This window comes from Schistocerca gregaria, chromosome 5 (genome assembly GCF_023897955.1).
Source record: "Schistocerca gregaria isolate iqSchGreg1 chromosome 5, iqSchGreg1.2, whole genome shotgun sequence".
NCBI classification, from domain to species: Eukaryota; Metazoa; Arthropoda; class Insecta; order Orthoptera; family Acrididae; genus Schistocerca; species Schistocerca gregaria.
The window spans coordinates 355,858,047-355,870,963 of record NC_064924.1 but is presented as its reverse complement, the minus strand read 5'-3'; positions in this window follow the sequence as shown (position 1 = coordinate 355,870,963).

The window sequence follows — 12,917 nt, the reverse complement described above, 5'->3', positions numbered from 1 at the left end:
CTAAAAGACGAACCCCACAGTTCGGTAAGGGGCGACTGGAAGACCTGGAACGTTACTGCGTCGGTATTGCCGTCGTGTGAGGGCTGACGTACTGCTGGCATGGAGTGCTGAGACGAAACTCCTAGTATTGCCAATTTGTAACGCTGTCTGACGGAACTTCTGGTGCTATCAACCCCCCCCCCCCCCCTTCCCCGTCAACCAACCCCACAACCCCAGGCACTGTGGGGGCGACATGTAACTGACTATGTGGTAAACAGCCCAGGCCATAAAAGGAAAATATCTCTGTTTCGGTGAGTCATTCACTCACGTCCTTCTGGCTGTGCGACTGCCCGCACGGCCTGTCTGGTGTGCCGAGGAAACGATTACGAGGCGTATACAACAGTAGTCCCAAACATTTGATTTTCGGCATCTTGTGCACTTCCCGAATTTATTAAACAATGAACGAGGAAACTACCTCCCCTTCCAGCAATCGATAGTCATTGTTACTGGCATTCCACAGGTAGTGTCTGTTGTCCAGAAAAAATTAACTGTGTTACATAAATTGATTTATTTAGTTTAACTGCTTTTTAATTAATTGGCAATCAAGCTTACAGTTGCTATTGAGGGATTCGGAACTTTGCAAACAGCTACAAACTGTACCAGAAATTACAAAATTAATTTCACTTTCCATTCTTCGTGATGAGGATTGAACAGCCGTTGTGGCTTCGCAACTTACGTTGTATGCCCTAAAAATGTGTCGATATAATATAGACATCCATTCTGTCCAAATCCTCTTTCAGGTCCTTTCCTGTCTCTTTACGGAATTACAATGTAATCAGCAAACGACCAAAATTTTACTTCTTCCCCTTGAACTGCTGTATACTTTCAAGATTTCACCTTCATTTACTTCACACTTTTTTGAAACTACATCAAGGACAGGTAACCACTCAGTGTCACTCCCTTCTCGACTATTGCTTCCCTTGCAAGTCTTTCTAAATGCAGTCTAGTTTCTGTACAAGTTGCAAAAATCTTCAGCAACCCGTATTTTATCCCGGCTACCTTTAAAATGTCAAGGAGTGTACTCCAGTTCCACTCCGTCATAAGCTTTCCTTGAATTTACAATAAACGCACGTCTGCCTTTCTTCAGTTACCTTCTAAAATGAGTCGTAGCCTCGGTATCACGTTGCCATTATTCATCCGGAACTAAGCTATTCTTTCTAATAGTCTACACTTTTCAGTTTTCCCATTCTTTTTTTAATTAATTCGTGTAAATATTTATTATTCGAGTAAATATTATATTAAAGGTTCAGAAGTATTCACTCATATCATCCCCTTTCTTCTTCGGTATTGAAACTATTGCATTCTTTCTGAATTCTGAGGATCTGTCACCTGTCTCATATATCTTGCACACCAGGTGGAATAATTTTGTTATACAAGCTTTCCTTAAGGTCCAAATAATTCTGAGAGAACATAGTGTTCTCAAAGGGCTTTGCTTCAGTTTAGGTCTTTCATTGCTCTACTTAGTACATTGTTTTGCTTAGTACAGGTCTCCCACCGAGCTCTTGATACTCATATATCTGTTCCACCTTTCGTCGAAATTCTGTTTAACTTTTCTGTAGATGGCATCTACCTTCCCTCTAGTTATACATGATTTTACAGATAGACATTTGTTCTGCAGGTATTCTTGCTTAACCTGTTTACAGTCTCATTCACACAGCTTAACAGACGTGTTTATTCAGTTTTACCTGCTTCATGTGCTGCATTTTTATACTTTCTGCTTCTACCAGTTAAATGTCTATTTAGTTACCCAGAGATTTCTGTCAAACTTTGCCATTTTACCTATGTATGCCTTCCCTGCTTCATTTCTCAAATGCCCCGATGCCCCGATTGACCGAATCCTAACATCGCTTTTCCTAATGAAGTGGTCGTTCTGAGGAGTCACCGCCCAGTAAGCCAGAATATTCTACCCAAGAGGAAGCCATCAAACCATACAGTAGGGCAGCATGCTCACAGGGAAATACTGTACATCACTGCTAAAATTCCCTTGCTTTTCACTGTTCGCAGTACAGCCATAGCAAAGTCGTGTTGGCTAATTCACATTTCATGGCATTCTGCACGGAGAGTGTTCCAGAAGTTGCCGGCTGGCTAACGACACACAGTGTTCCCCTTTACACCTCACTCTATTCACAGAGATGTTCCTACTACTGCGACAGTACTTAATTATTATTGCTGAGGGTAGTTGCTCTTACAAACAGCAGTCCACGGGAGGAAATCAGTTGTGTCTTTCTCTGTGGTTACTCGTACTTTAGGTACTGGGGCTATGCATGCCTCTGTTTAAAAATAATACTTTGAGCAGCTAATTCGCTGCAAATAGTAACTGTAGCTATGAATCTACAGTCAGATGGCCTATGCATTAGCTGGAACTGCGAATTAATAAAATACAAAGAAATATGAAACAAATTTGAAATGAAGAAGTCAATAAAAAGAGTTCTATTCTAACGATTGTATTTGATGAAGACTATGGAGAATGATGTTGAATATTGTTTATTCAAGAAAGGTAACTCAAATGAAAGGGGATGGATTCTACAAAATTCAGTTAAAATACAGACATGAAACACCCTTATCAAATGTAGTAAAGTTACATTGAGGACGTTAAGCAAATAGTAGAAATATCCGCAAACGAAATTCTCATCGAAGATTCCCGAAACCTATCTGCATTTCGTTAACATAATACACAAAAGATTCAGCAGCTCAAAATAGTTCCGATTACAATATCTTGATTGATAAACTAAGGCACAGAGTGCAAACAATAGTAACTCATGGTCTGCCTGTTCTCAGTTCCGCACTGCAACGCGGAAAAAATTACAGTTCTGCTGTGGCGTACATTCAGATCTCTCGAAGTATAAAGCGCTTCAGAAGTTAATGTATGGCATCATCCAGTAGTCGCCCAGAATCAATCAATTACCAGACCAAATCACACACGTTACTGCAGGCAAATCTGCCTCCTTCAAAACTCGACGTAACGTGTCGTAAATCGCTCTCTTGAGCTTTTACCCCGAGAACTCTGTTTCCGCTTGGCTTTCGTAGTGTTCTGCACCTATCAGCTATTCCATTGGCTGAAGGCCATCCCCACAGCAAATACACCGTCCTTAAGCTTTAGAGACATGATTTGATTCAAGTTGACCATTTCCTTGGTTAAACTAATATATTAAAACAATATTTTAATAAAGGGAAATTATAAACATTCTGATTGCAGCAGATAATTTATAATAATCAAAATTACAAGTTTGTTCATAAGTAAGTATTCCTGTATTGTTTCGCAAGTGGGTTGACTCTAAAAGACAACGAAATTTCGTTAAATATTGTTTAAACAATTGTTTATGCAGTGTTGACAGACGTGTGTTTTGGTTCCCTTTTGAATTGTGGTTTCCACTAACACAAGCGACTGACAACTTTTAAATTAGAACAGTTTTCCAATAGCACTTGAAATCAACATTTGATGAAAGTCACTGTCAAAATAGTAAACTGTTCATCAAGCAAAAACGCAAGTAAGACCAAATATGAGTATTTGTGCTGTATTCATTTGCTGTTTCTGACAAACATTTGCATAAAGTCAAAGGTATAGTAGACGTCGTAAACCAAGAAATAATGTACATACTTATACGTAGCTTGCAGGACCGAGAGCTGTAATGCAATGCTATCATCTGAGATAGCGTGTGCTGAACTCGCTTGAAGCAATTAAGAATTGTTAATTCATAGGTTCTTTGAATAGATATTTTTTCACTGTGAAATATTAACTTCTGCAGTTTGTAAGATATTGAAATATTGCTGTACCATTGGATGTGACTCATTTTACTGAGCTCGCAAATGTATTCAGATTCACTTTAACATATAAGTGTGATTTATTGTTGAAGTTGAGAGAGCTGTAACTTAGTCATCATTAAGATTGTCTGACACTCCGCCATTTCTTGGAGGGTCATGAACAAATATCCGATTAGCTCCCTGAATACATGTAACCCTACACACCACGACTCAATGTGGCACATTAGCTTCCTAACTTGGCACCTTAAGCACCATCAAATCTGACACACATAACATTGTAAACAGGTAGATAACATGATAAATGGAATACACCACCTGCATGTCAGAACAATAGGGTAATTAGTTTCTTAAATTTCGGTCATCAAACGCACAAATAAAATTTTATTTGAGCTGATGCATCTTCGAAATTTAATGGACTATTCATTAAGCCGCTAGCACTTGAAAATTCACAGTAAAGTAATTATATTTGTGGTCGTGTATAAAACTACAAGTATCTCCTAGGATGCGATATGACATCTTATCAGCAAACCTTCACTAAAATATCACAGATTATATAATTATATAATATTAATTAAATACCTAAAATACATAAATTTAAACAAATTCTCTAGTTTCTGTTCTTTTCAAATCTTTTTGCACTTATATGCTCATGTGATAGTACTTTTTTCTGTGACCGCGTCGTAGCACTTCACCAGCACTAAGACAGCGCTCCTCAGCAGAAACAAGACAGAAACAAGATAGAAAAAAAATTAAAAATAAAATGAAATAAAAAACACAGGATTAACACTTGATTCAGCTCGACATTTCAAACAGTCTATCCATATTCCCACTAGAAAACATGTCTTTCATATTATGTCACCATAAATGAATAACGTTTACAACTTCTGTACTAGTTTACAGCGTCTAATTAGACACTGTGCAGACATCGCCTCTTTAACATTGATTTTTAAGTTAGTGGTTAGGTGGATGATAAATCTAGGAAACGTTCACTCATTTTTACACTAAAATACCATTTATATCCACAATTTTATATACATCATTCTATTCAAAAGGTCTTCCAAATTAACGTATATCATAGAACTAATACACATAATATACGCCCCCACCCCCAGAAAATGTAGCTGATACTTTGCACATAACCATACCTTTTACTCCTACAAAATTTTAATGAGGCCTGATGACCTCTACACATCAAATTCTGTGCAAACAATAATTATAGATGTTGTTGTTGTTGTGGTCTTCAGTCCTGAGACTGGATTGAAGCAGCTCTCCATGCTATTCTATCCTGTGCAAGAATCTTCATCTCCCACTACCTACTGCAGCCTACATCCTTCTGAATATGCTTAGTGTATTCATCTCTTGGTCTCCCTCTACGATTTTTACCCTCCACGCTTCCCTCCAGTACTAAATCGGCGATCCCTTGATGCCTCAGAACATGTCCTACCAACCGATCCCTTCTTCTAGTCAAGTTGTGCCACAAACTCCTCTTCTCCCCAATTCTGTTCAATATCTCCTCATCAGTTATGTGATCTACCCATCTAATCTTCAGCATTCTTCTGCACCACCACATTTCAAAAGCTTCAATTCTCTTCTTGTCTAAACTATTTATCGTCCATGTTTCACTTCCATACATGGCTACACTCCTTACAAATACTTTCAGAAACGACTTCCTGACACTTAAATCAATAATGGATGTTAACAAATTTCTCTTCTTCAAAAACGCTTTCCTTGCCATTGCCAGTCTACATTTTATATCCTCTCTACTTCCACCATCATCAGTTATTTAGCTCCCCAAATAGCAAAACTCCTTTACTACTTTAAGTGTCTCATTTCCTAATCTAATTCCCTCAGCATCACCCGACTTAATTATACTACATTCCATTATCCTCGTTTTGCTTTTATCGATGTTCATTTTGTATCTTCCTTTCAAGACACTGTCCATTCCGTTCAACTGCTCTTCCAGGTCCTTTGCGGCCTCTGACAGAATTACAATGTCATCGGCGAACCTCAAAGTTTTGATTTCTTCTCCATGGATTTTAATACCTGCTCCGAACTTTTCTTCCGTTTCCTTTACTGCTTGCCTAATATGCAGATTGAATAGCAAAGGGGAGAGGCTACAACCCTGTCCCACTCCCTTCCCAACCACTGCTTCCCTTTCATGTCCCTCGACTCTTATAACTGACATCTGCTTTCTGTACAAATCGGAATAGCAAAAAACTGTGTGCCGGGCCGAGATAAACTAAGTATATCACATGAGAAATCCATCCAAAATACTACAATTATCACCTTTAAGTAACCACTTGAAATTTCCCCTCACAGTCGTATTTACGGTATAGTGTATTCCTCTCCTTAGCCAATAACGAAATTAATTATGTTCTGCGGATCTCTGCGCACATGCCGACACTCTTCTTGCACTAAGTTGTGCCTCCATACATCTTACATACTTCTTGAATTCGTCGAGATACCCCTTGTAAAAAACAGAAACAACCTCTAAAATTCGTAAAACTACACATGAAAATACACTTCGATACACTCTTATAATAATGCACATACCACGTTCTTCGTTTATGTGGGGCATCTATGCCACCATTTTCTCTCGTAACATTTATCTCTCCGCTTTCCACTTTTTCACTTGCTCACGTTTGAGGCCTGTTTCATCGTTCACCAACGGACTCTTCTGTTTATATGGAAAATTTGTAACTACTTCTGGAATACCACCTTTCGTTTCAAGATTTGCACACGGTCTTTCACATGGTTTATTTCACTTACTGGCTGCATACCTTAGAGCTCCCAAATACGCCTAACCTTACACTACGTCCTGCGTTGCAAGAGGACTAGTCGGAACAACGGAAATTTATATCATGAAATTCCATATAAGGACCCAAAATCACAATGTAACATTTAATTACTATGAAGACAGCGATTTCAGGGGCCTTCTAAGAACTTAAAGATAGAAATTTTTGCTAGTGGAATGGTGACTTAATTACCTTTGTCAGTCGTGTATTCGCATCATTAGCAAAGTTTTAGTGGAATATTCCAAAAACAGATTGTTTTTATAAATACTACATAGTTTACACTGTACAGGAGCTAAAGATAGAATTGCGTGTAATTACTTCAATTCGTAGTGACTTTTGGCAACGATTGTTCGTTCATAAAGTTAACCGAATAAGCTAAAGCACTGAAGTAATGAAAAATGCACTGTTTGACAAAAAATGTGAGCATCCAAGAGACATGGTTGGATATCAAGTCAACATTGTACAAGTATACACCATCAGGGGGGATACTTGTAAATGGTTAGAGCTGCAATGCTCAGTGACACATAGAACAGTGAGTAGAGTGCGGTAGTGTTATTCACCTTTAGTGTTCTCACCAGAGCTGGTAGGGCGTGTGAAGGGTGCATGTAGCATCAGATGTAGAGTGATCACGGTGAATGACACGGACATGCTACTTATTCGTATAAGGCTATGCTGTCAGCACCAGAAACAATTTTTAAGAAGCATCATTGTGGGTCTGGCTTTGGTCAGCTATTTAATCGTGTATTTGTTTGGTAAACACATGTAAAGATGGCCCGATGTTGGTGTGCATGGGAAAGTGAAGGCAAGTATAGTCGTCGTCAAAGTTCCGATCGACCACGTCTGACCACCACACAGCATGATCGCCATGTTGTACACTAAGCAAATTGTAACTGCTAAACGACTGCGCCCTGCCATCTGGGAAAACAATGAATGGACTCCTAGCAAAATTTGGTGTCATACCCCACCACTGGTTGTAGACTACTAATAACCGGACTAACGAATTATCGTTCCATGCATTGACTGTCATCGATACCACAACACAAACCGCTGCGTTTGGAGTGATGCCATAAGTAGGAAGCATGGACTGCTGCTAAATGGCATCTTATTGTGGCCACCGATGAATAACGGTCCTACACTACCTCAGATAACCATTGTCTGCGAGTATGGTGCCCATTCTTACACTGTTTTGGACAGGCAGAGCGGTGTTACTCCTGGCGTCATTGTATAGAGAGCCACCAGGAATGGCTTCAGGTCACGGTTGTTTGGGGGGAGCTCTGTACATCACGGACATCCTGCTTCGTCATGTGTTACCGCTCACGCAAACATGTTGTGGCACCATCTTTCAAGAAAACGATGCTCCACCAAACGTGGCACGTGTCTCTCTCAACTGTCTGCGTGGTAGTGAGGCAGTCCCGTGGCAAACCACATCCCCAGATCAGTCCTCTATAGATGTGGGACCACCTCGGACATCAACTCCAACCCGGCCAGTATAGAGGATAACAAGGGCCAGCTATAGCAATTGTGGGCCACTTTGCCTCAGGAGGGGATCGAACAATATGATACCGTTCCCAACCGACTCGCAGCATGCATCCAGCCCAGAGGGGTGCAGAGTCATATCTATATGTGTGGTGATACTGTCAGGTTCTGCATATATTTGACTCGTTTTTGTAATGCCTGAAACATTACACAGACTCTCAAACTGTGAAGTTTGATTTTGTTTCTTTCTCTCCTTCTGAGCGCTACATTTGCTTTGTCAAGCGATGTACTTTTAATGTGCACATTATAAGTCATTCAGTGTTTCAAAATTTCATAAATTAGAAATCCAATATATTTGTATGTGGTTAGTACCAAAATCATTTTTCTATTATGAACGGCTACCTGATACGATCAATAGCTCGTCTTCGTTGGGGGAATGGAACAAGATTTTCATTTCATATGAATAATAATGATTACAAAATTGGTATGACAGTGAGAACTATATCAGTCAGTACTACAAAATGACTGCGTTAAACACGAACCAAGAGATTATTTTGTTGTCCCTTCACTGTACGAGTAACTGAGTGTTATTGACATTTCTTGGGTCTTTGTTTGAGGTGATTCAGTGATATCGTGCACAAAAGGTATATTGTCTTCGTTTTGACTTCACATACAGCCAATGGTGATAATACAGAGTTGTAAGACGTAAAACATATTTATAGCGAAGAGCACTGCGCCAAAGGAAGAAAATTCTGTAATACTTTTTGTTCCAACCTACGATTGTAAGGGGAAGGATCAGATTACACGGTTACTGGGAAACATATCTGCTTCGCTTTATTTCTCTGTAGGAACAGCCACTCCAGGATATTGGCATTACAGTTCTTTTGGCAGTGTTCCCACACGAGGTCGGCCGCGGAATCTTCGCGAATCACCGAACTAAATTACCTTAAACCGTAAAAGTAACAAAGCGGGTTTGCATGCGTACTGTGAAGTACTGGCGTTTTCTTATAGTTCATTTTCTTGTTTGTTGTTTCGTTTATCATGATAAATATGTATCACAAAAGATTATTGAGCCAGTGACAAATATCTCGTCTTGTATAGCTTGTTCAGTCCAAAATACGAGGACACAGGCTTCATGCATTCTGTATGTGATAAATTGGAATGGAAATAGAAAATAATTGAAAATAAAATCATGTTTGTTCGTGCTATTATTTATTGTGTATTTAACTGTTGCATCTTATTTAAAAAATTTAAACAATTTTTTTTTCATTTTTATATTAAAAACGGTTTCACTTCTATTGAATACAATAAATATCAAACTTACACTTTCTTATACGAAGTTTCTTTGTCATGCGGAGAGATACCCAGCAACATAACTGAAGCACTGAGTCAATACGAAAAGCAACTGTCATAGCTTTCCCCCGTTGCAAATGGAGAACCAGTATGCTACGTTTCGTAGTTGTGTGTACGTGTATCGCATATTTCAATAAAATCACCCAATAAGTAATTGTTTAAAAATGTGTAATGAAGTGTATATGATATGGAGCCTAAATCAACCTATGGTAAAACTTAAGTTTTTTGAGTAATAAACAGTGAACAAAATTTTTCGTTAGAATGCCGTTCAATCAATAATCGGTATACGAATCAGGCAAAGGTCGGCGGAAGCTATTAGGCAATCATCTCATCGATCATCGGGTTGGAGATATGCGGTTGATAAGTCCTCAGTTGCGTGAAGAAGTTCTTAACTGCCTACTACACGTCCTCGTCCCACAGAAATCATCAACTCTTCAAGGACGTTTTTGAGGGGCTCAATGAATTGTAATCGTATGGGGAAGACTGTGGGGCGTGTGCTGATCTCCCTCTTGTGATGGATAAGGTTTGTCTAGAGATCTACTGGCGTCTCGTGTCGAAACGGAACTTGGCGCACCATTTCAAAAGTTGTTCAAATAGTTCAAAGCACTGTGAAACTTAACATCTGAGGTCATCATTCCCCTGGATTTAGAACTACTTAAACCTAACGAACCTAAGGACATCACACACTTCCATGCTCGGCACAATTTGACAACGGTTGTTTTCGACATTTCAGAACGGTTGTTTTCGGCAGCCAGTAAGGAACAACAGCACGTTGGCCCCTTCGGACGCATTTGGTAATAACGTCACCGTAGTTCTCGTTTTCGCATTTAAATCACGAACGTTGCAAACACAAGAATGCCACACTTATCCCTTGCCTACATGTAGGTGGTTATATACCCGCATCGAAGTCGCGCTATTCTGCATGTATGCTGCAGCAATGCGCTCAAACGGGAACTTTCTGAGACCACATTGCATAACACCAACCGTAATTTCTAACTTTATCCTGGTACCACTCAAACCTTAGGAGAAATGACACCATTGATGATGCATATTATTTCCAGAATGAGATATTTTCGCCTATACTGAACGATCAGCCTCACTATCATTTGAAGATTGGTCTGGTAGAGTAAAATCATAATTCGAATTAGATAAGAAACTATCAGCCTCGATTGCTGAAGTGAAACCAACCTTTACCTGGGTTTCAGCCCAAGTAATTGAGCCTTCTTCAGAAGAGAAAACCTGATTCTATGTCTACGTGGGCATGGACTAGAAATAAAACTAAAATAGCCTGACTATTCGTAGTCACATTTTAAAAATGCGATACATAGATACTAAGTCACCACCAAGACCTAAGCTCCGGCGAGCGCCTCGTCTCCATGGACGTCGTGCGGTGGGCCTCGGGAGCACACGTGAAACTAAGCAGACCTAGATTACGCGCTGCATATCAACATTGCGGGGAACATTGCGCGTGTGTAATTGAGACCATGACTGTCAAAGATAAAAGACCAACGCAGTTATATCTTTAAACGAATAATTTATAAAATGATTGACACTCTGATACATAAAGCCTGTGCACCAGGTTTTGACTAAAATTAAAGAAACTATGCATAGATTTATATAAGTTCGAACACACTACCCCGACTTAAACTATTAGAATATATCGGCCCTTTCACAACGAATGCTGCATAATGCAACCATCGTTATTAATGAAATGTTACATAAAACAGCGAAACTGTAGTATGTAAACGCCAAAGTGCAATAATTTCGGATAACCTGTATACAGATGGCCGAGTTGGTGTTTTTATTAGTTGATGTATATATCCTTCTTATTGCTGATACGCACTGAATGAAGAGTATTATCAAGATTAATTTTTACTAAAAATAACGGATGACTGAACGAACAAGGCCACCCATATAAATCCATGCATAGTTTGTTACATTTTAGTGAAAACCTGGTGCAGAGGCTTCATGTTTCAGAGTTTCAACCATTCTATGTTATTTCAAAAAAAATAGCTCTGAGCAATATGGAACTTAACAGCTGAGGTCATCAGTACCCCAGATCCTAGAACTACTTACACCTAACTAACCTAAGGACAGCACACACATCCATGCCCGAGGCAGGATTCGAATCTGCGACCGTACCGGTCGCGCGATTCCAGACTGAAGCGCCTAGAACCACTCGTATAAGTTTTTTGATATGCAGCGCGTCATCTAGGTCTGCTTAGTTTCACGTGTGCTCCCGAGGCCCACCGCACGGCGTCCATGGAGACGAGCCGCACGCCGGACCTGAAATTAAGTCTTGGTGGTGACTTAGTACCTATGTACCACATTTTAAAAATGTGACTACACATAGTCAGGCTGTTTTGGTTTTATTTCTCGACCATACCCTCGTAGGCATTTTATAGAATCAGGTTTGTCTTCTGACGAAGGCTCAATTACTTGGGCTGAAACCTAGGTAAAGGTTGGCTCCATTACCGCAATAGAGGTCGATAGTTTCTTATAAATTAGACTATCACGATTGATGACTGGGCTGCATTATTGATATTACTATAATTCGAATTGATGAGGACTTCCATATTACTACTTTCAGGACGTGCTCTGACATCAATAGCAATAAAATCGATCATCCCAATGACACTTGAGGTTTGTGTGTGATACTTCCTAAAATATTGCCGCGTGGTCTAAGGCGTTTTTTCAGGGTCCACGAGGCTCTCCCCCCCCCCCCCCCCCCCCGCACATTCCCCCCCGCCTCCCCCCGTCGGAGGTTCTGGTCCTCCCTCTGTCACGGCTGTGTGTGTCGTCCTTAGCGTAAATTGTAAGTTACTTTAAGTTAGATTAAATAGTATTAATGCTTATGGACCGATGACCTCATCAGTGTGCTCCCATACGACCCTACCACAAATTTCCGTTTCTAAGATAGTGATTTTGGACAAGACATGATGCGTGTAGCACTGCAAGCCATATCATTACATACCTCGATAGTGACAGCCAAGGGAATAAATGAATAATACCGGTAAACCAGAGCTATGTCTACGGACAAAGTACTACTGGTCGCAAATATCTGTTGGCTGGTTGATTTGTGGAATGGTACCAAAGTAAATGACTGTAAGTTTTGGAAAGGCAACGTAATGGGCTGTACGACTTTCTGTATGTGGTAGTATCTAACGCTATCCAGTTTTACGTCAGGAATGATAGGAAATGTTTGCTCATTATCGTCTATGGCCTCGATTTGGTTCACTTTGTCACTGCAGTAAGTGCCACTATCATGGACTGCGCCGTAATCGAAGAAGTCGTCACGGATAGCAAAGCAGAATCTCTTCTCATCATCAAACGCAACACTTCCGCCGTCTGAGTAACTGCATCATAGGAGACAGCCTGAAAGCTGATAATCTGTGAAACTAAACCGGGCATGAGCACCGTTTCGCATAGACCAGCTCCAACAATCTGTTAATAGTGGTCCTCACTAGTCACGCGTGTGTAAAATTCATACTA